At 44.1% G+C, this 24603-nt stretch overlaps 1 pseudogene; it reads right to left on the bottom strand.

Moving 5' to 3' along the window:
- Positions 1-606: 606 nt before the first annotated feature.
- Positions 607-715, bottom strand: LOC137351928 (U2 spliceosomal RNA; annotated as a pseudogene).
- Between the last annotated feature and the right edge of the window lie 23888 nt (positions 716-24603).

Below are 24603 nucleotides of genomic sequence, written 5' to 3'. Positions count from 1 at the left end.
CTGCAGTTGGCTGCCACGTGACCAGATTTGCCACAGGTGCGGCAAACTCTGGGCCGCCCAGCGTAGACCAAGAAGCCTCGACTTCCCCCGATAGCGAAGCTGGAGGGAGGGTGGATGATGGCTCCACTGGAATCTGCCTTCAAGGTCACCTTGACCTGCCGCTTGCTGGTCCAAATCTCAAAGGGGTCCTTGACATCAGTGCTGCTGCCGGCCACCTCGACGTACCTGGCGAGAAAGGTGAGTACATCCATCACCGGAACATGGGGGTTGTAGAGGTGAATCGTCACCACCCGGTCCCGTTGTGACGGAAGCATGAAGAGCGGCTCCGCTGTGAGGATCGACAGTGGCGCCCGGTCCCTTCTCCTTGAACGCCTTCAGGAACTTGATGCATCCCGTCACGTTCCGGAACGTCACGTCGAAGTATCCACTGCTGGGGAAATCCTGCAGGCAGAAGACGTCCGTCGCTTGAAATCCGCAGCAATCGAAGAGAATTTCCTTGATGAAGAAGGTGCGATCGACCGGTGCATCTCCTTCCTTGTCCTTCACGACTACCTGAACGGTGTTCCGCACTCCCTGGCCCGAAGCTTGGTTATAGCCATTTTACTCAAAGCTTCCCCAGGATCAAAAGGCAATGTTCATGGTCTCTTCTCAACCAAGTAAGCACTGATAAGAACAGATACTACACTTGATCTTAGCCAAAAGGCCGAGAAGCGATCATCATATACCAGTAAATCATATCATCCACAGTAGTAAAGTCCCTTCTGTACTCAAAGAAGATTTTCAACACCATACCACTGATACACTGCTTTGGTCAACCTTGCGCGCAATATTGGTGGATACGGATGCATTCCTCATCTTGCATCTGAGCACGAGGAATTTCTTGGAGCTTTTTGCTGGCCATTGTGATGCAGTGAACTGAGAATATGACTCAATCTCATTTGTTATACTAATGTATTTTGTTGACTAATAATTGTCTTTGGTCCACTGACTGGAGATCTGAATTTGTATTTTATTTTTAGACTTATTTAAAAAGACAAGCTGCCAGCAAAGTCATCCTTTCAGCTTAAGATGTTCACCTAATTTGCAACACAGTATCCTACACTGCAATGCTTGTGAGGAGAGAGATGAAATTTCTGCTAATACCCCAGCAAGAACCAAGACCCAGGAAGTTTAAATGAGCTACCTGTTCTCTCAGCAAGCAGAGACATACTGCTAAATGCTATGTTTGAATGACTGAGTGATTGCCATGTGACAAGCCCTTCCCCATCTGTGGTTTTTAAGCTGGTGTTTTCTCTGCAGCAGAGGAGAAGCAACTGACTCTGACATGAGCAGACCCTAAGTGGGGGTCCCTCTCTCTCTCCATTCCAGCTTGAAAGCTTTCAAATTCTGCTTGTTGACTGACCACCTTTGCATACTCCGGCTACAACCAGAAACACTGTTAGAAGAAATTATCCGTATCACTATCTCCAAGAGACTCACCGAACCAGTCATCTACCTCTTCAAACTAAAAGCCTCAGGACCACCGAATTCAGCTAGAAGCCAATCGAATCATCAAACACCATAGACTGAATACCCCTTTTTTTACTATGGACTCCAACTCAACCCATCTACCTTTCCCAACTCTGTAACTTATTTGTGTGTGTAAACCTCCAGGGCGTGTGTGTGAGTGAAAGTTTGCGCATTATTACTTTATTGCTTTGGTTTAGGTACAATAAAGTTAACCTCTTCTTTTGTTAACTCAAGAAAGCCCGTCCAATTGATTCTTATTATGATCATAGCAAGTAAGTAATCAAACACTGACTGAATTGGCCAGTAGATCCACTTTAAGAAAGAACTAAACTTGTTGTGGTCTATCTGGGAGAGGGAAACAAAGGAACCCCTTTGACCTCTCATCACTTGACCGTAACACATTAATGAAGTTAACGTCCTGTTGTGTAGGTTGGTCAACAGTAACACTGGACAATGTATCGGCTTCCAATTTCCTGATAAGATTAAAGTCTATACAAGCTCTTCTATTTAAAAGAGAACATTCTTGATTCTGTAGAACATGCAGTGTTTCCAATATCTACTTTCCCTTGAACTGAAGTGTTGCCTGTAGCTTTCCCTTGACTTTCAGTTCAATCCCTCCTGGACCGTGTAACTGAATTTTTGTTGGTTGCAGGCTGATAACCACGGTTTGTTGTCTGATAAAACTGTTACACTTGCTCCAATGTCTAGTTTAAAGTTGGTGATATGTCCATTGACATATATATTTCTGTAGTCCAGAATGCATGATTAGGGTCGTTGATCTTACCAAGGAAGTTTTCTGATTTCTCTTCTGATGGAGATTGTTCAACTTCATTAATAGCTCTATGGGTGAAGACATTTCCTTTAGAGACTTTGAAAGTAGAGGTTTTACTTTGGCACATCTTCCCAAAATGGCCAACTTTCTTGCAGTGAAAGCATTCTGCTTTGTTTGCAGGACACTGCTCATGTCTGTGGGTCTTTTTTGATACCACAGCGCTGGCAGGGTTTCATGGTGTCTTGCACCAAGTATACCTTCTTTTCTGGTGCTGCTTTTACAGTCCTGTGTTTAAGGAACTGTATGGTCATAGGAGGTTTCCTGAACCAAGGTTTTTCTTCACTTCTCAGGATTGCTCTGTTCTGCTTATGGATCTCTGCTTGTCTCACCAGCTGTTTTGCTTTTTCTAAGGTGAGATCTTTCTAAGACTGCAATTAATCTGATAGGGATTCATCAGCAATACCTACAATAATGTGATCTCATATTATTTCTGATTTCAGGTCTCCCTATTTGCATCCTTTAACTAGCCTATAAACCTCATTAATAAAAGCATCTACTAGTTCAACTGGTTTCTGGACCCTTCTGTTGAATTTAGCCCTTTCTAGAATGTTATTGCTCCTCAGGTTGAAATAGTTATCAAAGGCTTTTAAGACTTCTTCAAATTTATCTAATGAATCATTAATGCCTTGTCTTGCAATAACATCATCTACTATTGCTCCTATGGAGTAAAGTAGTGTGTTGACTTGTTCAGCCTCAGACTTGCTGTCTAATTGTGAAGCAATTCTCTACCCCAAAAATCTTTTTCTCCAAAGTGACCAGTTTTGAGTCTGATTTGGTTCTTCCATGTGTTCAAACCTCTCTGGTAGCGTAAATTTAAGATCTATGGCTTTTATAAGCTTTCGATGCAGTTTTTTTTTCTTATTTTAAATTTTCCTTCCCAGTACTGGATGTTTTTATGCACTTTTCAGCATTTTGGTTGCCTTGTGTAATAGCATCGACCTCGGATCTGCCCCAGCTAGGAATTCAATTTTTCCCAGTGCTGCCTGCTTAGTACACTGTTAGACACAATTTTCTACCCTTTTTTAAGGGTTGCTTACCAGATTCCCGACCATTGTTTGGTTCTCTGACTCGAAGCCTGCAAACCCTGGAGCGGGACATTTTTTCACAGACCCACCATGCCTCTGTGGTGCAGCCTGAATGCCTCTGCAAGCTGACTCCCTGATTCTCTGTACCTCCAGTTCATCCACAGAGCAGCTCTGGACCTCTTGACAGCCTCTTCTCCAGTTCTGCCGTTTTGGCACTACTTTTTTCACGTCTGACAATTTTCAAATTTTTCTGGGTATTGTATGGCAAGAACCATTGCTGTTCACCACTGCCACCATATTGTATGTTTGGTTACTCTAGCCAGCGGAAATTACAGTCTTCATTAAGGTTTAACAAAAACTATTTATTGCTTAATAAGAAACCATATGCACTTTACTTAAACATGTCTAACTCCTCTGCTGACATGATGCTTCTTCTTCTCAAATCTCTTTCTCATGTGATCTCTTACATTATCATAGTGGGACGTGTTACTTACACTGTCCCAGACATTAACCCTTTCAAACCCTTATACTACAATAACTGCTTGCTGTAAACAGTGTGCGTGTGGACATTAGAAGAGAATAGGATTCAGGTCAGCTGTGATTCCTCCATTATGAAATTGCCTGCTGACAGTCACTGCCTCAGCTCATATGCTGAGAATAGCCATTTTGGCAAGGTACTGTAGGACTGTCAACACATATGGAACTGTAACCCAATATAAATTGGCACTTTTGTGATAGGAGAGCAGAAAATTGAAAGATGAGAAAATATTTTGTAAACAAGTATGATTAAGGGAAGAGTTGACAAAAGTTACGTTATCATATTAACTTAGATTCTGTGAGCCTGGTCTCTGCCAGTTGGCTTGTTGTATTTATGCTGTTATTTATGTAGACTACCAGCAGACTAACAGACCCGATTTTACAAGTCTATTGCTCATTCACTTAACCAGATTGAACAGCATAAAGCTGGCAGCTGGGACACGGGTGCTGAGCTTTCAGAGTCCAACTCAAAAGAAAGCCATCATTACAACAGTGATTACACTTCAAAAGTGCCTCATTGGCTTTAGGATGTCCTGGGGTCATGAAAGGTGCTATATAAATGCAGGTCTTTCTTTCCTTTCATCATAAAAGCAGCTAAAGAGGAAACCTCTTTCCACTGAAAGCATATTGACATTTTCAAATGAAAGCCCATTTCACAACATTAGGATATGTAGCAAGACACAAACCATTTAGCAGGGAATTATTTGATTTCAATAAGATTTGAGGCAGTCACTGAGTGGATAAACAAGGAGGTAAAATGCAGAGAAACATTCACTAAGAGCATACATTTCACTTTCATCATCTTTAGATGGTGGGCACTTTCTAATCTTAGAATTTATAAAGAGGGTTCAGTTTCATAGACTTATAATGCTCGTGCTGATTGACTCAATGTGGCTGACATCTCTCTTTGTACTGTGGAATGCAGAATAAAATAGAAGATTTGCATTTATTACCTCCTTGATTTTGGAAAGATGGCTGTCATGGCTGTTTTTGGAGTTACAGATAATAAACTGATGATTATTTTAACATGCATTCTTTTCCAATGAAATGTTAAGTTTTCTTTTTCTTTTGTCAATTTAAGTCTTGCAAGGTGATGGCGCTTTGTATCTATTCAAAAGCTTAAAACATACACTGTGTTGAACATTCCCTTGTTGCAGTGACAAACAACACAAGGTAGGTATTCATTCACCTGCATGATTGCTCTGTTGCTTCACCGAGAGACTGTTTTCACATACTAATGAAAAACCATTTAAACAATGGCCAACAGGCAGTCACAATACCCTGTATCCATTCCAGCAGATGATAGTCATAATGCTGCCAGCACGCCAAATGTCATTCCATCACATACAAATAATTAAATGACGTTCCAAATTCTGTGGATTGTTAATTGAAAAACTGTTCAACTTAATTACAGTAATTTATTAAACACTGACATAAACATGTGAATTTGCGATGTTTTTTAAAGCCAGCAGCAGTTGACTTTTGCATTGTGTTTGTTAACACAGTGCCACTTTAAACAGATCATTTTGATTTATCATGCCAACCAGTGTTACAGAATCATCTCCATTTATATTGTGGGAAGATTCCAGAGAAATTACAGCAATGCAAAAAACACTGTCCATGCACATGCATGCAGAATTGCCTAAAAATTTGAATCATAAGTTTTGTTTCTTGGCCATGAATCTTCCTCAATGAACGTCAACCTGCTTGTAGCCAGAAAACAAAATGACAACTGGTGTTGTCCAGTGCTGCCAGTGGAGCTTTGCCACTAGTCACACAGAGAACAAAATATCTCTGTAGGTGCTACTCTGCCCAACCAGAGGCTCTAGTGCCAACTCATGGGGTTGAAATTCATCACCAGCAGTAGTGCAAAACAAAGTGATAACCAGTCAGCAGCTCACTTTACATTGCTCCCAATTTCCTTTTCTATGTTGATAAAGCAAGTTGTTGATTCCCCCAGTTTGTCTTGTAGTGCTGTGAGAGGTTTCGTACCTAACCTGAACACTCTTGGGCAGCCATGACATGTGGCTTTTTAAAAATGAGTCGTGCAGAATTTGACCATGAAACTGTTGAGGAAAGGAAGAAAGCATGAAAAGAATCATGCTGCATCTAGTAGCATAGGAGCAGATGAAAGTATGGAATGAGAAAAGGCCATTCAAGCATGGTCCTTTCACAGACCATGTGTAGCCTGCCCTTCCATTGGCCTCTACCCCACTTACTCAGTCTCCTGAGCAAAAGTTCTGCATAAATGCTCCACGGGCCTTAAAATTAATCAAGGAAATTCCTCAGTATTCATCCATCCCCTGATGTCTACTCTTCAGCCTGGCCAGCTGCCCTCTACAGACAACATCCAGGTTCTGCTTTGCAGCTCAAGAAGCATTGTGTCCTGTGCATGGCTATAGTATTCTCCAACTTCTATTTTCACCTCTAGCCCGTTGGCATTATGACCAATGATAACATCAGCTGCTGACTATGAGATCAGCTTGATCAATACAGTCTGGGATCTTCCTGACCTGTGTGACTCAGTACAACAGTGGACATTGTATACATTCAGCAAACCACTGGGAAGCTATATAAAGTGATTTTCTTTTTTACTGATTAAGTTAAATGCTTTCCATTCAATAAAATTTTTTACGAATTGTCTTGTTTTGCATTTTTCACTGTTTAAAAATCAAACATCTAAAATTTGGCACACAGAGTAGGTTTTTGCTGGAGTTAGGCCAAGAAGCCAGCCTAGCTCCAGTAGAAGGAGATGATGGCTCCCTGAGCCCCCACTGCACATGGTATTTTGTGGCAGAAGTGACAGTGGCCACATTCTAAAGACATGAACATGACAGGAATGCTTCATTCAATGTATTTCTCTAGACTGCTGGGCGAGAGGAACATTTCTAGTGGGTTTCCAGTTTTGCCCTGGCAAGCTGCTGGAGTGGTGTTTTTAAAAGTTAAAGGGCTCATTTGAAGTGTCATTGATAGTATAGGCTAAAAATTTGAAAAATACTTGTTGGGCAGCGCAAGAGGTTACTGGTCATATTGCGACTTAGCATGAACTCAAGGCCAACTGCACCCATTTTCAGTCCCTCTTCCAAATGGGAATCTGAGTGGAACCCTTCTTAAAATAGGCAAAAGCCACCTGATACTAGACTATCAGTCATTATTAGGAGTGCAGGAGAATAATGAACATCAAGACCTTCCTACCAACACTCTGACAGAGTGCAAAATCACAGCCCACATCTAAACAGAGTGCATTATTCTAGTCGCGTATCTTTGCCATTCTTCATTTATTGGTTATATGGGTGGGGACCTTCATGCTTTGAATATTTCTGTGTACCTCCAAACAGTGCCAATTACCTAGGTCAGCTGTATGAGTAATTTAATAGTTTATGTGAATGCAAAATGGGTTCAACTTTCCATCAGTACAAGCCCTGCAATTCAATTGGATATGAAGTCACCCAATGTAATCCATGGCAATAGCACCAAGACAACTTTAACCAAAGACACAGATGGTATCCTCTGTGACTATGTCTGTGGTACACTATCCTGCTTTGTCTTCCTTAACCTTTCCACAGCATTTGACATAGTTAAATAATCAATCTATGTTTCTCCCTTATTTTTCATCTGAAGCCCATCATTAGGTGAAAACCCTTGACTGGTTAAACTTGTATTCACATCTACAAAGTTAGTGCCTCTCCAACAAAAGCTGCTCTTTTACACACCTTCACCCTATCTCACCCTTTCTATCACTGAACAACTATTCATGTTTTTGCTAGCTCAACACTTGAAATCTCAAACTCTTTTCTCACTGGCTTCCCAAAATTATCACTGGATACCAATTAAAGTTGTCCCAAACACCATTGTCCACACCCTTTTTGCCAGTGTTTTGCTCACCAATCACCCATGCTCATATTGAACTCCACTGACTCTTCTTATAGAGTTTTCTCATCTAATCCCTGCCAAAACAGCAAGACCATTAACGTGTTGGGAACCCGTTGATCTCTTCATCAGGCTTTGTTCAGGCTCTTTAACTGAGGCACAGCATTAGCATCCTGCCTCCAGCTTCCCTAACCAATCGGGGAGGGCCGGCAGGATGATGTGCTGGATCTGTCAAAAGAATGACTTTTCATTAAAGGGACCCCGACATGGGTTAGAATGGGTTACCTGGACGTGGAGGCTGCAACAACCACAGGAATCACGAGGAGACCTGAAAAGGATGCTCCCCAGGATGCTGGAGGTCCTGCTGTAGGACGAGAAGAAGAGGGCAACCTCTCCAATCAAGCAGGCTTGGATGGAAGTGGCCGAGGAAGTCAGCAGCAGGAATGTGGCCCCTCAAAACTGGAGACAGTGCACCAAGAGGATCCAGGACCTCTGAAGGGTGGGAAAGGTGAGAAATAAAGCACTTTCAGGTGCCAAGGTCCACACCCTGACTTTCCTGGCATTCTCCTACACAGCACTCCTCAGAACACACCTTGTCGTTCTACTCACTCCTTTCCCTCTATGCACCTCACATCCCCATCTGAACAGCCAACACTCATACTCACCCTCACTCTGTAATGTTATTGTTTTGTTGTGTTGTTTTATTTGCAGTATATAAAAATACCAGATGATTGGTCTGAACAAAAGATAGGTTTGTTTTATTTGAAAAATCGGAGTGCTGCAGATATGTTACAGAGAGCTTATGAGGCACATTTAGCTTTGTGGATCCACAACTTAACTGGCATGGTCACATGCTTCATGAGATCACTGCCCTTCGTGATGATCATGCCCACTCTCTGTACATGTTCTTAAAGCAACATAACACAACATCCCCCTTTTTCCAAAGATAAACACGATACATAATAATAATATACAACAGGGTTGTTGCAAAATCTATTTCCATAAAAATATGGATCTCCACTTATCAGTAAGGGTTTTCTTTCTTCTTTCTTTTGGGCCTCCTTATCTCGAGAGACAATGGATACGCGCCTGGAGGTGGTCAGTGATTTTGGAGTGACCTCTCCATGGCGCATGCCTGGGCAAATTTATGGAGGTTGAGAGTTGCCCAGTCGTCAAAACCCCCCTCTCGGCCTTTCTGGTGAACATAGAGGTGCTTTGCTGATCCTTCAAGATCTCGTGATGGTGAAACCTTTTTGAAATCCAGACTCATCAGGGGAAATTTTATGCAGCTCACTAGAGCGCATTTGGTGGCGGACAGCGTGATATAATTAGACGGGAGGTGTTTTCTCGGATTCCCGACGGCAGGATATTTTAGAGGAATTACTTCGGCGGCGGGTTTGTGGTGTTCTGGGATTCCCCCAGCGCAGTGGTGGATTGCAGCTTTGCATTCATTTAAATAACATGAATACTCATTACCCTATGCATAGTTACAGTTTAGTCCTACCTTCCGGATTAACTAAATGGCGAGCAATATTCCCGTGCCACCCAGTTCACGAATGTTTCAACTTGGCATGCAACAGTCGGATTTGTGCAGTTGAGTCTCGGCACTGTGCTCTTCTCTCTGTAACTCAGCTGCTAAACTAACGCCAACATTGGAATGGATGTTTACCACCAGGCTCGGCACCAGCAAGGGTGAATCTTCTCAGGGGATGGCGGCGACAGCATGGAAGGTCAGGGCAGGGTAGTCTGGGGGGGGGAAGGATGAGGGTGATCAGCTATATCAAGGTGCAGGCAAGGGTGGAGTGGAATGGTTGATGTCGATGAAGATCCATTTTGTCAACTGCAGGGGTGGTGGGTGGATTAGATCAGTACTGTGTGAAGATATTTGGCAAGGGTCTAAAGGGCAGGGTGAATGCTGTCGACGTTGGGGAGCTGAGGGGCAAATTGAGGGCGCTGGCTAGCAGAGGGAGCGATCACAGTCAATGGGGCAAATGGATTCTGTAGGGGCGTGGGGGAAGGTCAAGACTAATAGGTGGGTCTTCGACAGTTTCATATAGAGGAGAATGGGACTCAGCAAGAATGGTCAGTTCGTTGTGAGGAAGGTCAAGAATAAGAGTCGGCATTGCGATAGTAACGGGAGTAGGAACAGGGGGAGGGATGGAATGAATAAATTGATGATTACAGTATATACGGTAATGGGGGGAGGCTCAATGGTAAAGGAGAGAAGGGTAACGGTGACATTGGTGGGTCAAAGGTGATGGGTTCAGGCTAGAAGGTTGCAAGAGGAGGATGTAGGTGGGGAGACTCGCCCTGAATTTCACATGCATCATCTTCTCTAACGACAATGGGAACCACATGGCCACTCAAGGATTGTAAGGCGAGTGGGAGGCGGCAAATGACAGTAGGTATGTCTTCTACCTGGCCACAATTTGAAGGCAGGTATAAGAAAGCTGTTCATTGCCTTGATGTTTCAGCTCACTAGCAACAGAGGGCTGAATCTCCACTCTGCTTATTGTTCAGGAAGCCACAGCAACATGGATCTCATAGACCCAATTTGTCTAGTATCACAGGAAGAAGAGCAAAGAGAGAGACTAAGGAGGGCTTTTTTCCCTCAACTCATGATGCCTGAGCACCAGCAACAGGCAGAAGAGGAAGGTGAGGATGCTCCGAATGATAACATCGAGAAACGGTCTTATTGAAGACGGGCACTGGCACGTTATCGCATCCTCAGGACAAGGACAAATTACCTCCAAATGCCAGAGAGGCAATGTCAGAGACGCCTAAGGATGTCACAAAGAACAAAAGAACAAATAACAGTACAGCACAGGAACAGGCCATTCGACCCTCCAAGCCTGAGCCGATCTTGATGCCTGCCGAAACTAACACCTTCTGCACTTCCGGGGCCCATATCCCTCTATTCCCTTCCTATTCATATATTTGTCAAGATGTCTCTTAAACGTCGCTAGCGTATCTGCTTCCCCCACCTCCCCTAGCAGCAAGTTCCAGGCACTCGCCACCCTCTGTGTAAAAAACTTGCCTCGCACATCCCCTCTAAACTTTGCCCCTCGCACCTTAAATCTATGTCCCCTAGTAACTGACTCTTCCACCCTGGGAAAAAGCTTCTGACTATCCACTCTGTCCATGCCACTCATAACTTTGTAAACCTCTATCATGTCGCCCTCCACCTCACGTGAAATGGTCACAGAAATTTGTAGAATCCTGCAGCATGACTTGCAGTCGCTCGGTTTCGATGGGAATCATATGCCAGTTGCCCTCAAGGTGACTGCAGCACACAAATTTTTCTCCAGCGGCACCTTCCAGAGATCTATGGATAGCATAAATGGCATCTCACAGTCTGCAACCCACAAGTGCATCAAAGAGGTGACCAATGTCCTTTTTTGATGTGCCAAAGATTTCATCCACTGACCTGTAGACAAGGACAGCTAGGCAGTAAGGTCTATGGCCTTAGGTGCCATCGTTGGCTTCCCCAGAGTGAAAGAGGTTATTGACTGTACTGATGTGGCCATTAGAGCTCACTGGGACCAGCCTGTGGTCTTTGTTAATCGCAAAGACTTTCACTCTTTAAACATGCAACTGGTTTGTGACCACAGGAGAAGAATCATGCATGCATGACACCTAAATTTTGAGAATCTCCCAGCTGTCAGCAGTTTTTGAAGAACCAGCCGTGGTTGACGGATGGATTGTGGGTGACAAGGATTACCCCCTTTGTACATAATCAATGACACCAGGTGAGAGTGACTGCCCTGGACATCAAGACAGTATTTGACCGAGGATGGCATCAAGGAGCCCGAAGCAAAACTGGATTCAATGGGAATCAGGGGGAAAATGCTCCGCTGGTTGGAGTCATAGCTAGCGCAAAGGAAGATGGTTGTGTTTGTTGGAGGTCAATCATCTCAGCTCCAGGACTTCACTGCAAGATATCCTCAGTGTAGTGTCCTAGGCCCAATCATCTTCAGCTGCTTCATCAATGACCTTCCTTCAATCATAAGGTCAGAAGTGGGGATATTCGCTGATGATTGCACAATGTTCAACACCATTCGCGACTATTGAAGCAGTCCAAGTAGAAATGCAGCAAGACCTGGACAATATCCAGGTTTAGGCTGATAAGTGGCAAGTAACATTCACGCCACACTAGTGCCAGGCAATGACCATCTCCAACAAGAGAGAATCTAACCATTCAATGGCATTGCGATCACTGAATCCCCCACTATCAGCATCCTGGGGGATACCACTGACCAGAAACTGAACTGGAACAGCCATGTAAGTACCATGGCTACAACAGCAGGTTAGAGGTTAGGAATCCTGCAGCGAGTAACTCACCTCCTGCCTCCCCTAAGCCTGTCCACCATCTACAAGGCACATGTCCGGAATGTGATGGAATACTCTCCACTTACCTGGATGGGTGCAGCTCCAACAACACTCAAGAAGCTCGACACCATCCAGGACAAAGCAGCCTGCTTGATTGGCACCCCATTCACAAACATTCACTCCCTCCACCACTGGCGCACAGTGGCAGCAGTGTGTACCATCTACAAAATGCACTGCAGCAACGCACCAAGGTTCCTTAGACAGCACCTTCCAGACCTGCGACCTCTACCACCTTAAAGGACAAGGGCAGCAGATGCATGGGAACACCATCACTTGCAAATTCCCCTTCAAGCCATACACCATCCTGACTTGGAACTATATCGCCGTTCCTTCACTGTCGCTGGGTCAAAATCCTGGAACTCCCTTCTCAACAGTACTGTAGGTGTACCTACCTCACATGGACTGCAGCGGTTCAAGAAGGCAGCTCACCATCACCTTCTCAAGGGCAATTAGGGATGGGCAATAAATGCTGGCCTAGCCAGTGACGTCCACATCCCAGGAACAAATAAAAAAAAGTGCTGCTGAAGAGAGGTGCAATGTCGCTCACACATCCACCAGTCATCATTGAGCACATCAATGGCATGCTGAAAATATGATACTGTTGCCTTGATCAGTCAGGAGGGGTTCTTCAGTACACGCCACAGAGGGTGTCACGAACAAACATTGTCTGCTGTACTTTGCACCACCTTGCAATTGGATACGGCAACATTCTGCAGGTGGAGGAACAGGAGAAACACCATTCCTCCTCAAATGAGGATGACTATGAAGAGGGTGAGGAAGAGAACAACATTGACAATGATGCCATCACTGATATGAGGGCCATGGAGAGACATGAAAGGGACATCAGGGAGAACCTCATTTACGCATGGTTCAGCGAACAATAAGCCACATCATCAAGGAATGTTGGGAGGAGAAACATAATTCTCCACAGAAATTCATTTTTGCATGCAGTCTCATTCATCTCTGCAATCTTAACAAAGCATAGCTGCACTTTCATGTGATTTGGCATTTGAAATCATCCATGGGTTATGGTGAAAGCAACTATATACCACTGCAAGCAGCATTATGTTATGACCATCGAAAACAATAGTAAGGCATGACAGTATTTGGAAAAAGCTATTAATCAACAATAGGTCAGCAGTCATCATTGAAGAGTGAAGGTGAAAATTCCAATGAGATACGGACACCAGACATTTCCTGAGATGCTTTGCAAACATCATTGCGTTCCTGCCATAGGCCTCCAAAAAACTTTTTGGTATCCATCTGTAACCTAGCAAAACATTACTGAGAATGGATCAAATTCTTCAAGAAATAAACATCCTAGCATTAATGAACATTTCTACATCAGCTGTGCCACATTCATGCTCAAAGCTTTTACAATTTTCTTTTCCTGCCGCTACATCCAGGTGCTACCCTGACTTTAGCAGCTGAGATGGAGACAGTCTGCTCAGTGCACTGTCCCATTTCTGTGGATGACTATGGCGAGCATCCTCTGGAGGAACGGGGCCTTGATGGCTCCATTCTACTGGGGGTCTGCAGCAGTGGTGCTTGAGTATCACCCGTGTGCTCGCCTGCTGGAGGTAAGCATGTCAATGTCGGGGGCTGGTGGTGGGGGATGGATTGATGAGACACCGCTTATCCTGGGGGTATCCTGAGAGGAAGACCCCGGGGTAGCCGGCACGTGCTCCTTCCCCATCTGTGTACACAATGGCACCTGCCTGTCTCCGAGGGGAAGGAGTACCTGGGGGAGGGGGGGTGGTGGTGGGGGGGGAAGTCCAGGATCCTTGTCCCCCTCTCACTTAGACTCTGCAGCATGGAGTCAACCGCAACAGCGATAGAATGCAGGACAGATCGGTCAGAATGGTCAACCAGACTCGCCACGGAGCATGCCAGAAGAAGTCATACACTCAAATTCCTGAGTTCTTCAGGGTAGGGTCCTAGGCGCAACCATCTTCAGCTGCTTCATCAATGACCTTCCCTCCATCATAAGGTTAGAAGTGGGGATGTTCGCTGATGATTACACAATGTTCAGTACCATTCACGACTCCTCAGATACTGAAGCAGCCCATGTCCAGATGCAGCAAGACCTTGGCAATATCCAGGCTTGGGCTGATAAGTGGCAAGTAACATTCACGCCACACAAGTGCCAGGCAATGACCATCTCAAACAAGAGAGAATCTAACCATCTCCCCTTGATATTCAATAGCATTACCATCACTGAATCCCCCACTATCAACATTCTGGGGGTTGCCATTGATCAGAAGCTGAACTGGACCAGCCATATAAATACTGTAGCTACACGATCAGGTCAGAGGCTGGTAATTCTGTGGTGAGTAACCCACTTCCTGTCACCCCAATGCCTGTCCACCATCTACAAGGCACATGTCAGGAGTGTGATGGAATACTCTTCACTTGCCTGGATGAGTGCAGCTCCAACAACACTCAAGAAGCTCGACACCATCCAGGACAAAGCAGCCCGCTTGATTGGCGCCCCATCCACAATCTTCAACATTCACTCCCTCCACCACCGACGCACAGTGGCAGCAGTGAGTACCATCTACAAGATGCACTCCAGAACTCCCTAAGTCACCTTAGACAGCACCTTCCAAACCTGTGACCTCTATCACCTAGAAGGACAAGGGCAGAAAATGCATGGGAATGCCACCACCTGCAAGTTCCCCTCCAAGTCACACACCATCCTTTCTTGGAACTGTATTGCCGTTCCTTCACTATCACTGGGTCAAAATCCTGGAACTCTCTTCCTAACAGCACTGTTGGTGTACCTACACCCCAAGGACTGCAACGGTTCAAGAAGGCAGCTCAGCACCACCTTCTCAAGGGCAGTTAGGAATGGGCAATAAATGCTGGCCTAGCCAGCAGCACTCACATCCCACAAACAAATAAAAAAGGTCATGGCTTGCATGGACTCCTCTATGGCATGCGCAATACCATGCCATAGGCTTTTCCAAATACTGTCATGCCTTACTATTGTTTTCTATGGTCATAACATAATACCTTAGGTTATCTCCGACATATTTTGCACATGGCTTTGCTGCACATCCAGCAAACATCTCGTAGCAACAAACAGAGGATCATCATGAGTGTGGGGCTGAGCAGGGTCTCTAGCAGTCCTCTGATTGTCAAGGGATCCATCTGGCACATGTTCCCTCAGCTGCTGGGACATGTCTGTGTCATGACCACCAGCTTGAGACCCAGATTCTAATCTTACATCCACACGGTTCGTGGCAGTTTATCTGCGGTGGTGGAGCTGTAGGAAGAGACGGGTGAAGGTGCACCTTCTGGGGCATTGGCTTCTTCTTGCTCCCCAGAGGAGGATTCTTGAACCATGTGGCGTTCTGCTGTCGAGTGTTGGCACCTGCAGTGGAGACACAAACAGAGGCACTTTAAGCATGTGCTTCACATGAGTCCATGCAATTTCCTTCAGTTTCCACATATGGCTGCAAGAGTCGAGATGACACTTCATCCTTACACCTTGTGGCTCGGCATCGCCATCTCTGCTCACCCTGCTTCCTGCCTCTCTCGCGATCTGAGAGTCCTCCTCCTCAGCCCTGGTCAGCAGCCTGATGTCAGGGACCCCTCCTCCAGTCTTAGCACACTCCCGCTAGTTGTGGCCTTGTTTCTCTTGCAACAGACGGTGTAGATTTAATGACATGGCAAATGATGCTTCACAACCATTGTGTACAGGCATCAACATCACTCATTCCGCATGACACATCCAATCACATCAACAATGCCAATCTTTATCATTTAGTGAATGACACCAAGGCTGCTCACACATTCGACTGAATTCCTTGTGTACTCTCTGCCTTAAGACACAGAACCATGGAAGAAATCAATGGAGCAGCCTCACCAAGACAACTTACCCTTGCTGATCTGAGCATGTCACTGAATTGCTTGTGGCACTGAGTTACCCCACTGTCCGAGACCTCCTCCGCTACCTCCATTCAGGCCGCCTTGGTGAGGTAGGAGGGTCTTCGCACTCCATCTGCAGTGAAGAGGACCCCTGCCTTTCCTTGATGGCCTGGAGGAGAACCTGCACCTGAACTGTGGGGTGGGACACTGCCTACTGGCTGCCATGTCATTCACTTTGACTGTAGGGAAAATAAATGATATGAAGTCAGTGGTGAATTTCACAAAATAAGAGAGGCAAAAACATTTTGATTTAAGTAAAAGTTTCAATTTAAGTTAGTTTGAAGATACTTACATAAAAGGAAGGCTACTGCTCCTTGAGGCTGCAAGCACAGAGTGTTTTATATCTGTAGTGATCATGGTGCTTGGGCAGTGATGGCGGTTTCTACCAACGGAAGGTCGCCCCCATTACATGATGCCATGTGTTCCCCGTGCCCATCACCACATGGCTAATTTAAACACAAAATTGCGTGGGAAATGGGATTTGCAATGGGAGCAGAAGTTACAACAATTCCTGGTCCCGCTGTCAGGAGCACCATGGCAATCATAAGTTCCACCCATCTTCTCTTTGTTCTCTGCTGTTTTTCACGAAGCCTAAAAACTTCTGAAAACTTGGACAAACGTTGGCTAGGCAGTGTGGTTCACACTTGCCTCCCAAACATCATTTCTGCCAGGGATGGTAAACTCATGTCCAAAGGTATTGCTCTCAGGTGCAACATGGCACAAACTCAGGAACCCTCTATAGCGTCGAATTTGTCCTGGTACATTGGCTGCAAAACACAGGCTGACCCGATATGTTCATTCCTGGCACCTTCTGTCATCTTTGATGCATTGGAGATTCCATGAATGATTACAATGTTCAGTTCCTGCACATTGGTAACCCTGCCACCAATGGTCCACTCGGTAGAAAATCTACGGTGACCACACAAATCAGCCATAACTGCAACTTAATATTATTGTGCCAATGCAATGGATGGGCGATCAATTGTACACCGATAATCTGGCCGTTGCAGGTTGCACCATCGACTTCCAATGGTCGAGGCACATGTCCTTTAAAATTCTAACTGGTAATATGCTTGCACTCGCGCCAGTGTCAATCTTGGCATTTAGAGCTCATGTTTGCTGCTTTTCTTCAGGCATGTTATGCTAATTGTAGCAAACATTTCGGATTGCGTAACGGCACCAACATGTTGTGTCACACTCACGATGTGGAAAGCTTGGACATTTTCAATTGAAAGGCTTTCCCTGTCTGGCTGTTCGCCCTGGTCTGTCTTACCGTAACTTTGTGTATGCACTTACGACTCTGCTGTGTTCTGGCACGTCCCTTGCCGCTCTCAATATGCCACATATACTTCTTGCTGGGTCATCTAGTTGTTATCTGAACCCGATTTTCTGCATTGAGACACTCAATGTCATCTTAGACCGTATCCTTGCAACGATTTTGGAATGCAGGACAGCTGCGCGATTAGTCAGATCACATTTCCCACAAGTTTTGTTTGGTTTTTGAATCTTCACACGAAGCTGATCCTCCAGTGTGCCCCAAAGTTTGGCAGGATCCTTCTGATTCTGCACAGATAGTTCTGATGTGTTGATTCCATGAAGTCCCTCCTTGCCTGCATCAATCTTAATTTTAATTGCCTGCTTTTCAGGATTTGTGATGGCTAAGTCTAAAAAGCAAAGCTCCATTGTCTGCTGGAAAAGCCTTGAATTCTGACATGACATCAGCTGCCTTCCAGTCCATGTTTGGGAACTTGGTAGTCATGCTTTTAATGATTTTTTTTTATAGCTTTAACAGGCTTTTTTCTTCAGGAGCAGTTGAGTTGGTGTTGCCCTTTTAAGAAAGATATGTGGAGTGTCTGCAGGGACACGCTGTTTTGCATACACAGCTGTGGACTTTGTTTGCACAGTGACTAGAGCTAATTTTTCAAAAGTTTTTTTTCCTTGGGAGTATGCAGACTAACAGCTGCTAGCTAGTTTTCAACATAATTGTGGACCTCTCAATGGCATTGTCTGCTGCTTCCCGCAATTTTGGTCTTTAGTCCCGCCCACAAAGTAGAAACAACCGGGAAAGAGACAATAGTGACTGCTGCAGACTTTTTCAGCCTCCAGCAGGGACAGAAAGGACTCTGGATGGCTCTATCCTGGGCCAACATACAGCGATTTGGGCAGAGTGGCTCTGGACTGGCCTTCCCCTTCAACTGCTCCCTGGTTCGGCAATTTTAAGCTCAGGTGCTCACTGTGCTGTTCAACGTTTCACAGACACCTTGCTTTTCATCGCTCCTGCTGTAAACTTCTTGCGTGGTCCTAAACTTCTTTATTGGCTCTCTTTCTCGTTGGTCTACTCTCAGCTGCAAGCTGTTTTTCATGCCTTAAAATTTTCTTTTTAAAATTCTGCAGTGTGGTCCAGTCTTCTAACTTGCACCGTTGCCACCATCTAATGTTCTGTTGTGTTGCTTTGTTTGCTGTACACAAAGATACCAGATGATTGGTATGGACAAAAGTTGGGTTGATTTTATTTGAAACTCGGACTGCTGCCGCTACATTAAAACAATGTTACAAAGAGCTTGCAAAGCAAATCTAACTTTGTGGATCCACAGCTTATAACTGGCATGGTCACATGCTACGTGAGGTCACTGCCCTTCATGATGATCACACTCACTGTCTGTACATGTTCTTAAAACAGCATAACACAACACAGCATAATGCCCTCTTGCACCCGTAACTCATAGTCACGATCCACACAGTTGTCATTCCCACTTATCCACACAAGCCATTTCTAACTCTTATAACTTCCAGAAGAGAACACACCCACGGGCACAGGCAGACGTCTGGGTGGGGGTGGCACTCCAGTGACAGCCACCTTGATGACCACTGGCAATGGATTTCCATCTTGCCCACTGGGAAGAAGGCCCTGTTCCAGGAGGCTGCAGATGTCAGAAATGACCTGTTGTGAAAACCTGATCCTCCTGAGTCACTGTGTGCAGACATAACAAGAGAGCTGATCCTCTGCCTCTAGGCCCTGTGTTGGGGGTCTCACCTTCTTGGGGCTGGAACTCTGTGTCCGTCCCACTTTCCTATGCAGCAGCATGTGGCTATGGAGAAGGCAGCTGGTGCTGGTGCTAGGGTTGGTGTTACTACTCCTGTTGCTCTTCGGCAAAGGTGTAATGTGTTGCTACATAAGCTGCTGCCATGCGCTGGTGAAGGCTGACAGCAGGGAAATGCAGCTGAAGGTGAGTGAAGTGCCAGACAATGAAGTGATTTCCAAGAAGTTGGCAATCACTTGTCAAGCACTGAAAGCCTCTCTGTGAAGGAGTACTGTGAGCAGCGGTCTCACATCATGTTGGAGCTCTTCAGTTTCAATGATCAAAGGCTTCCCAGTTTGTCAGTTTCACTGAAAAAGCACTCCTGGCTGTGCACTCGCCTCAGTTACCCTGACGAGTTCTACAGAGCTCAGAAAATAGGTTTGCTGTCTGTTAAATGCAGAATCCTTGGCTAAAACAGAAGTTAATTGTTTATTATAATATTTAAATGCCTTTCCCAACATCTGATGGGAGTTCCCCATTCTCTTTCAAATCTGCCAGGGTGAAACCCAGAAGAGGGCGAGTGGATGTCGGGATCCCAACCCAACATTGCTTTTAAGGGATTTAACTTCCTGCATGTATCCAAACCTGCATCAGAACATTTCACGCCCCGCACCCACCAGCCTCCCAATTCATTAAATTCAAAATTGATGTCTTTATTTACAAGCCCTTCCAAGGGCTTATTTCACTCCACTTCTGCAAACTAACAATTGACATTTATATAGTGCTTTTAACATTGAAAAACATTCTAAGGTACTTTTTAGGTGCATAGTCAGACACTGAGCTAATGAAGCAGCTATTAGGATTGTTGACTAAAAGCTTGGCCAAAGAGGTAGGTTTCAAGGAGTATCTTAAATGCAGAGAGAGATGAAAAGGTGACAAGATTTAGGAAGGGAATTCAGGACCTCAAGACTTAGACAGCTGAAGACAGGGGTGCCAATGGAGGGTCAAAGGAAGTGGCCAGGTTTGAAGGAATGTAAATTTTTGGAGAGTTGCAGGGCTGGAGGAGATTGCAGAAATAGAGAGTGTTAAGCCTATGTAAACGTGAGGATAATAATTTGAAAATCAAGACCACCTCCAGGCCTCTGCCTCAACTCTTGTCCTATCAAATTTGACTCTAGGATCCTGACCCTAAGCCTAGCCCTAACTCCTCCCAAATTTCCTCCCATATTCTCAGATCTTTCCCTAACATCTGGAACTCCCTAAACCCTGTGGTGTCATACAACCCTCTTTGCATTTAAAAACCTCTGTAAAATTTACCACTTTTACTGTGGCTTTGTCCAACTCTCTTAAATCCTTTACAACTCAGTTTATTGTTTGTCTATGTAAACTACCTTCCTATGTTTTATTCCGGCATTACAAGCACTATACAAACATAGGCTGCTGCTGTAGATGTGAGACCACTTCCAAGAGATAATCGCACACAGCTGGGGATTCGTACTCATGTATAACCAACAAGTGCTGTTATCTGGCCATTGTGTAATGAAAGGTGACACAGGAGCTGCTTGTGTAACTCGGGTCTTCTGAAGACATATTACCTTCTAAGCATCAGTCTGAGACTAGTACCTTTAAACAAAACTATTTCACAATTAGATGTGCAATTTTACAGCTCAGGGTCATAGATGTAAACACATCATTAATATAGAGATGATAATGAACAGAGCCAATCCAACCCCCTAATTCATCTTTGTTTAAAAGCCACCTGCCATTTCATATGGAGAAATTACAATGCAGGGAAAGGCAGAAATACGCATTCTATCATCCGTCAGTTATGTGACACAGCCATTAGTATAAAATATATCTCTAATGGGAAAGAGGAGAACAACAAAGAGCTGAAGATTGAACTAATAATCCAAACAAAGATTTATATCTGTCCTTCAAAGGACCAAGAAACGACATATTTCAGAGGTTTATGCTGGATGCTTTAGCACAAGTGCCACACAGTCTCATAAGTATCATCATTAATATTCCAGCCTTGGTTCACAGATTCCTTTTGGTTTTATTCAAAGCCAGCCAAAGGAAATGACCTTTAAAGTCTTTCTGCACCTATATTATCGACAATGCTTTTCAACATTTCCCTTGATCTAATATTTTACCAGTATGGTCATATCTGGCATTAATTATCTTTAACATGTGTTAACTACCTATAAAATATGCATATTGAAGGTTCACAGGGAGACAATTTATTTATATTTACCTACTCTTAATTGTCTTTGTAGATAATGATCAACTATTAATTCCTTGATTGTTCCTGACAAGAATTTTATGTATGGCAAGACTTTCACCAGCTGAGGTTTTCCATTACCCAAGTCCTTACTTGGCTTCCCTTGACTAGGCTCAAATCTTGTTCATTTATCCATTTTGTAGCTAATTCAAGTGTTCATACTTCCTTTGCTTATGGATTTATGAACCAGTTCAGTTCATGAAATCATCTGAAGTACCTCATGGAGCAGATCTGTGCTCACCTTTGGTTCCATGCAGCTGATGTTAAATTATTTCTCTGGAACTGACAGGTAAACCAAAATCTAACTTACTTTATAGTAAGTTATTTTAATCAGCTTAGACATCACTAACTTGGTGATATCCACTATCTGAGGGCTATCCATTTAGAAGATTCAATATGATTCCAGAGCAAACCTTACTGAAAGGAATGGTTGAGTATCTTAACTGAGGTAAACAAAGTCATCCAAAGTGCTCATTACAAACAACCCTCAGAAGTAAGGATGTCATACAGCAGCAAACAGTAAATAACAATGTCACTGTCAGTGGGACCCTAACAACCATAACAAAGCATGATCAATACTTCACACAAGGGGAGAAGATATATATGGACACAATTTGCTGAGGAACGTGCATCAGAAAAGACAAATTGTTATAGAATCATAGACCGGTGACAGCACGGAAGGAGGTCATTCAGCCCGGGTGTCCGTGCCGGCTCTCTGTGAGAGCAGCTCCCCCACTTTTTACCTCTGGCCCTCCAAATCTTTTCTGATCAGATAATTATCCAATTACTTTTTGAAAGCCACAATTGAATCTGCCTCCACCACACTCTCAGACAGTGCATTACAGATCCTAACCACTCATTGAGTTAAAAAGCTTTTCCTCATGCAGTTTCTTTTGCCAATTACTTTAAATCAGTGTCCTCTGGTTCTCAAAACTTCCACCAATAGGAATAGTCTTCTCTAGCTGCTCTGTCCAGACCCCTCATTATTTTGAACACCTCCGTCAAATCGCCTCTCAACCTTCCCTTCTCTATGGAGAACAGTCACAGCTTTGCCAATCTATCCACGTGACTGAAATTCCTCATCCCTGGAACTATGCTCATAAACCTTTTCTGCACCTGCTCCAATGCCTTTACATCCCTCCTAAAGTATGGTGCCCAGAATTGGATATAATACGCCAATTGAGGCTGAACCAGTGGTTTATAAAGGTTCTCCATAAGTTCCTTGCTTTTGTACTCTATGCCTCTATTTATAAAGCCCAGGATCCCCTATGCCTTATTAACCACTTTATCAACCTGCCCTATTACCTTCAACAATTTATGCACATATACCCCAAGGTTCCTCTGTTCCTGCACCCCCTTTAGAATTGTCTCCTTCATCTCTTTTCCTCATTCTTCTGACAAAAATGTATCACCTCACACTTCTTTGCATTAAATTTCATCTGCCATGTGTTTGCCAGTTCCACCAGCCTGTCTGTGACCTCTTGAAATCTATCACTATCCTCCTCACAGTTCAAAATACTTCCAAGTTTTGGGTCATCTGCAAATTTTGAAATTGTACCCTGCACACCCAAGTTTAAATCATTAATATAAATAAAGAAAAACAGTGCTCCTAATACCAACCCCTCGAGAACCATACTGTATACCTTCCATTGGCTTCAGCCTTGCTGACAAGCCTGTTATGTGGTACTTTATCAACCACATTACCCTCATTAATGTTTTTTATTCCCTCATCAAAAAATTCAATCAGGTTAGTTAAACACAATTTGCTTTGAACAATTTGTGCTTGTTTCCCTTAACAAATCCACATTTGTCCAACTGACTGTCAATTTTATCCCAGGTTATCATTTCTAAAAGCTTTCCCACCACCGAGGTTAAACTGACTGGCCTATAGTTGCTGCGCAAAAATAGTGTGAAGAGTAGAGACATTTAAGAACAATATACAGTTCGCCAGTGATCTGCAATTTTAATGCAGCTGGTTTTGGCAGCAGATATGGCCCCTGCCATACTCCAGAGGGAGGTTCATTGATAGGGCCCTACCAAATCCATAGCTGTGAAAAATGTCTCATGGACCGTGAAATCTCAGGTCCTCTGTGAAATTGGCCATTTTGCGAAATATGCACATTTTGTTCATTGACACAAGGCTCACCTCGCTGATTGCTGGGCATATTGCGAACATCATGTTATTCTGTGATTGATACAAAGCTCACCTTGCTGAGTGGTGGGTGAGGGAGGACTTCAGGTGCAATTTAAGAGAAGCTGTCTCAAGTATTAGCAGACAAGTGAGAATGCCAGAATGAGCAAATCAAAAACAGCCACAACCATTACTGCAGTACATCGAGTGAAAGAATTTGGAAGCCAAATTCTGCAGGTTGATGGTGGAATACTATTTTGTACAAGCTGCAGTGTTTGGTTGGATGAAATACAGTGGGCAACAGTTCAGTGCCACTTAAGAGTCCGAAAACCATTGCAACAGAAAGAGAGCATCTGACACCGCACTGCTGGAAAACAAACATGCAAAAAAGCAAGCAATGATTTCATCTATTTTTAAGAAGTCAACAGAGAGCTCAGCAATTGTCAGATGGTTACAATGAAACTTGTGGATGCTTTTGCAAGCGCCAACATACCATTTGGAAAAACTTGATCACCCAAAGTTGTAGGTATTCATTCAATGTAATGTCCAAGGTGGTGATTGCTTGCCAAGTGCAAATAAACTATGATAGGACTACGTACCAAAGGTTTTTGCTACAAATTGTGAGGAGATGAAGGGTTGAATTATACGAGCGCCGCCGTCGCTGAGCCCCTGCTATATTTAGCGCAGTGGCTCATTATCATAATAACGATGCGACGCCCCCCCCCCCCCCCCTTCTGCTGTCCAGCTGGCTTCTTGTTGTTTACATCTGTAAAGATGTACAGTCAGGAAAGGTAACAACAGTGCTTACAGACTGTATCTACTTAGAAGCTGTTAATTACACCAGTTTCCCAAGTGATAATCAAAACAGTTTCAAAATACGGTTCAGATTTCAACAAAGTGTCTGCTTTCATTAGTGACACTGCAACGTACATGACAAAATCTTTCGGATCTGTGCTCCAAGGTGTAATGCCTAATGTTGTCCATATTAAATGTAATGCACATATAATTTCTCTTGTCATTGAGCTGTGAAAAAGTGAGTTTGATGAAGTTGACAAACTGGTCATCTACATTAAAAA

The sequence above is a fragment of the Heterodontus francisci genome, chromosome 2 (assembly GCF_036365525.1).
Source record: "Heterodontus francisci isolate sHetFra1 chromosome 2, sHetFra1.hap1, whole genome shotgun sequence".
Lineage (NCBI taxonomy): Eukaryota > Metazoa > Chordata > Chondrichthyes > Heterodontiformes > Heterodontidae > Heterodontus > Heterodontus francisci.
The sequence above is the reverse complement of the archived record's forward strand: the minus strand, read 5'-3'. Positions and strand labels throughout refer to the sequence as shown.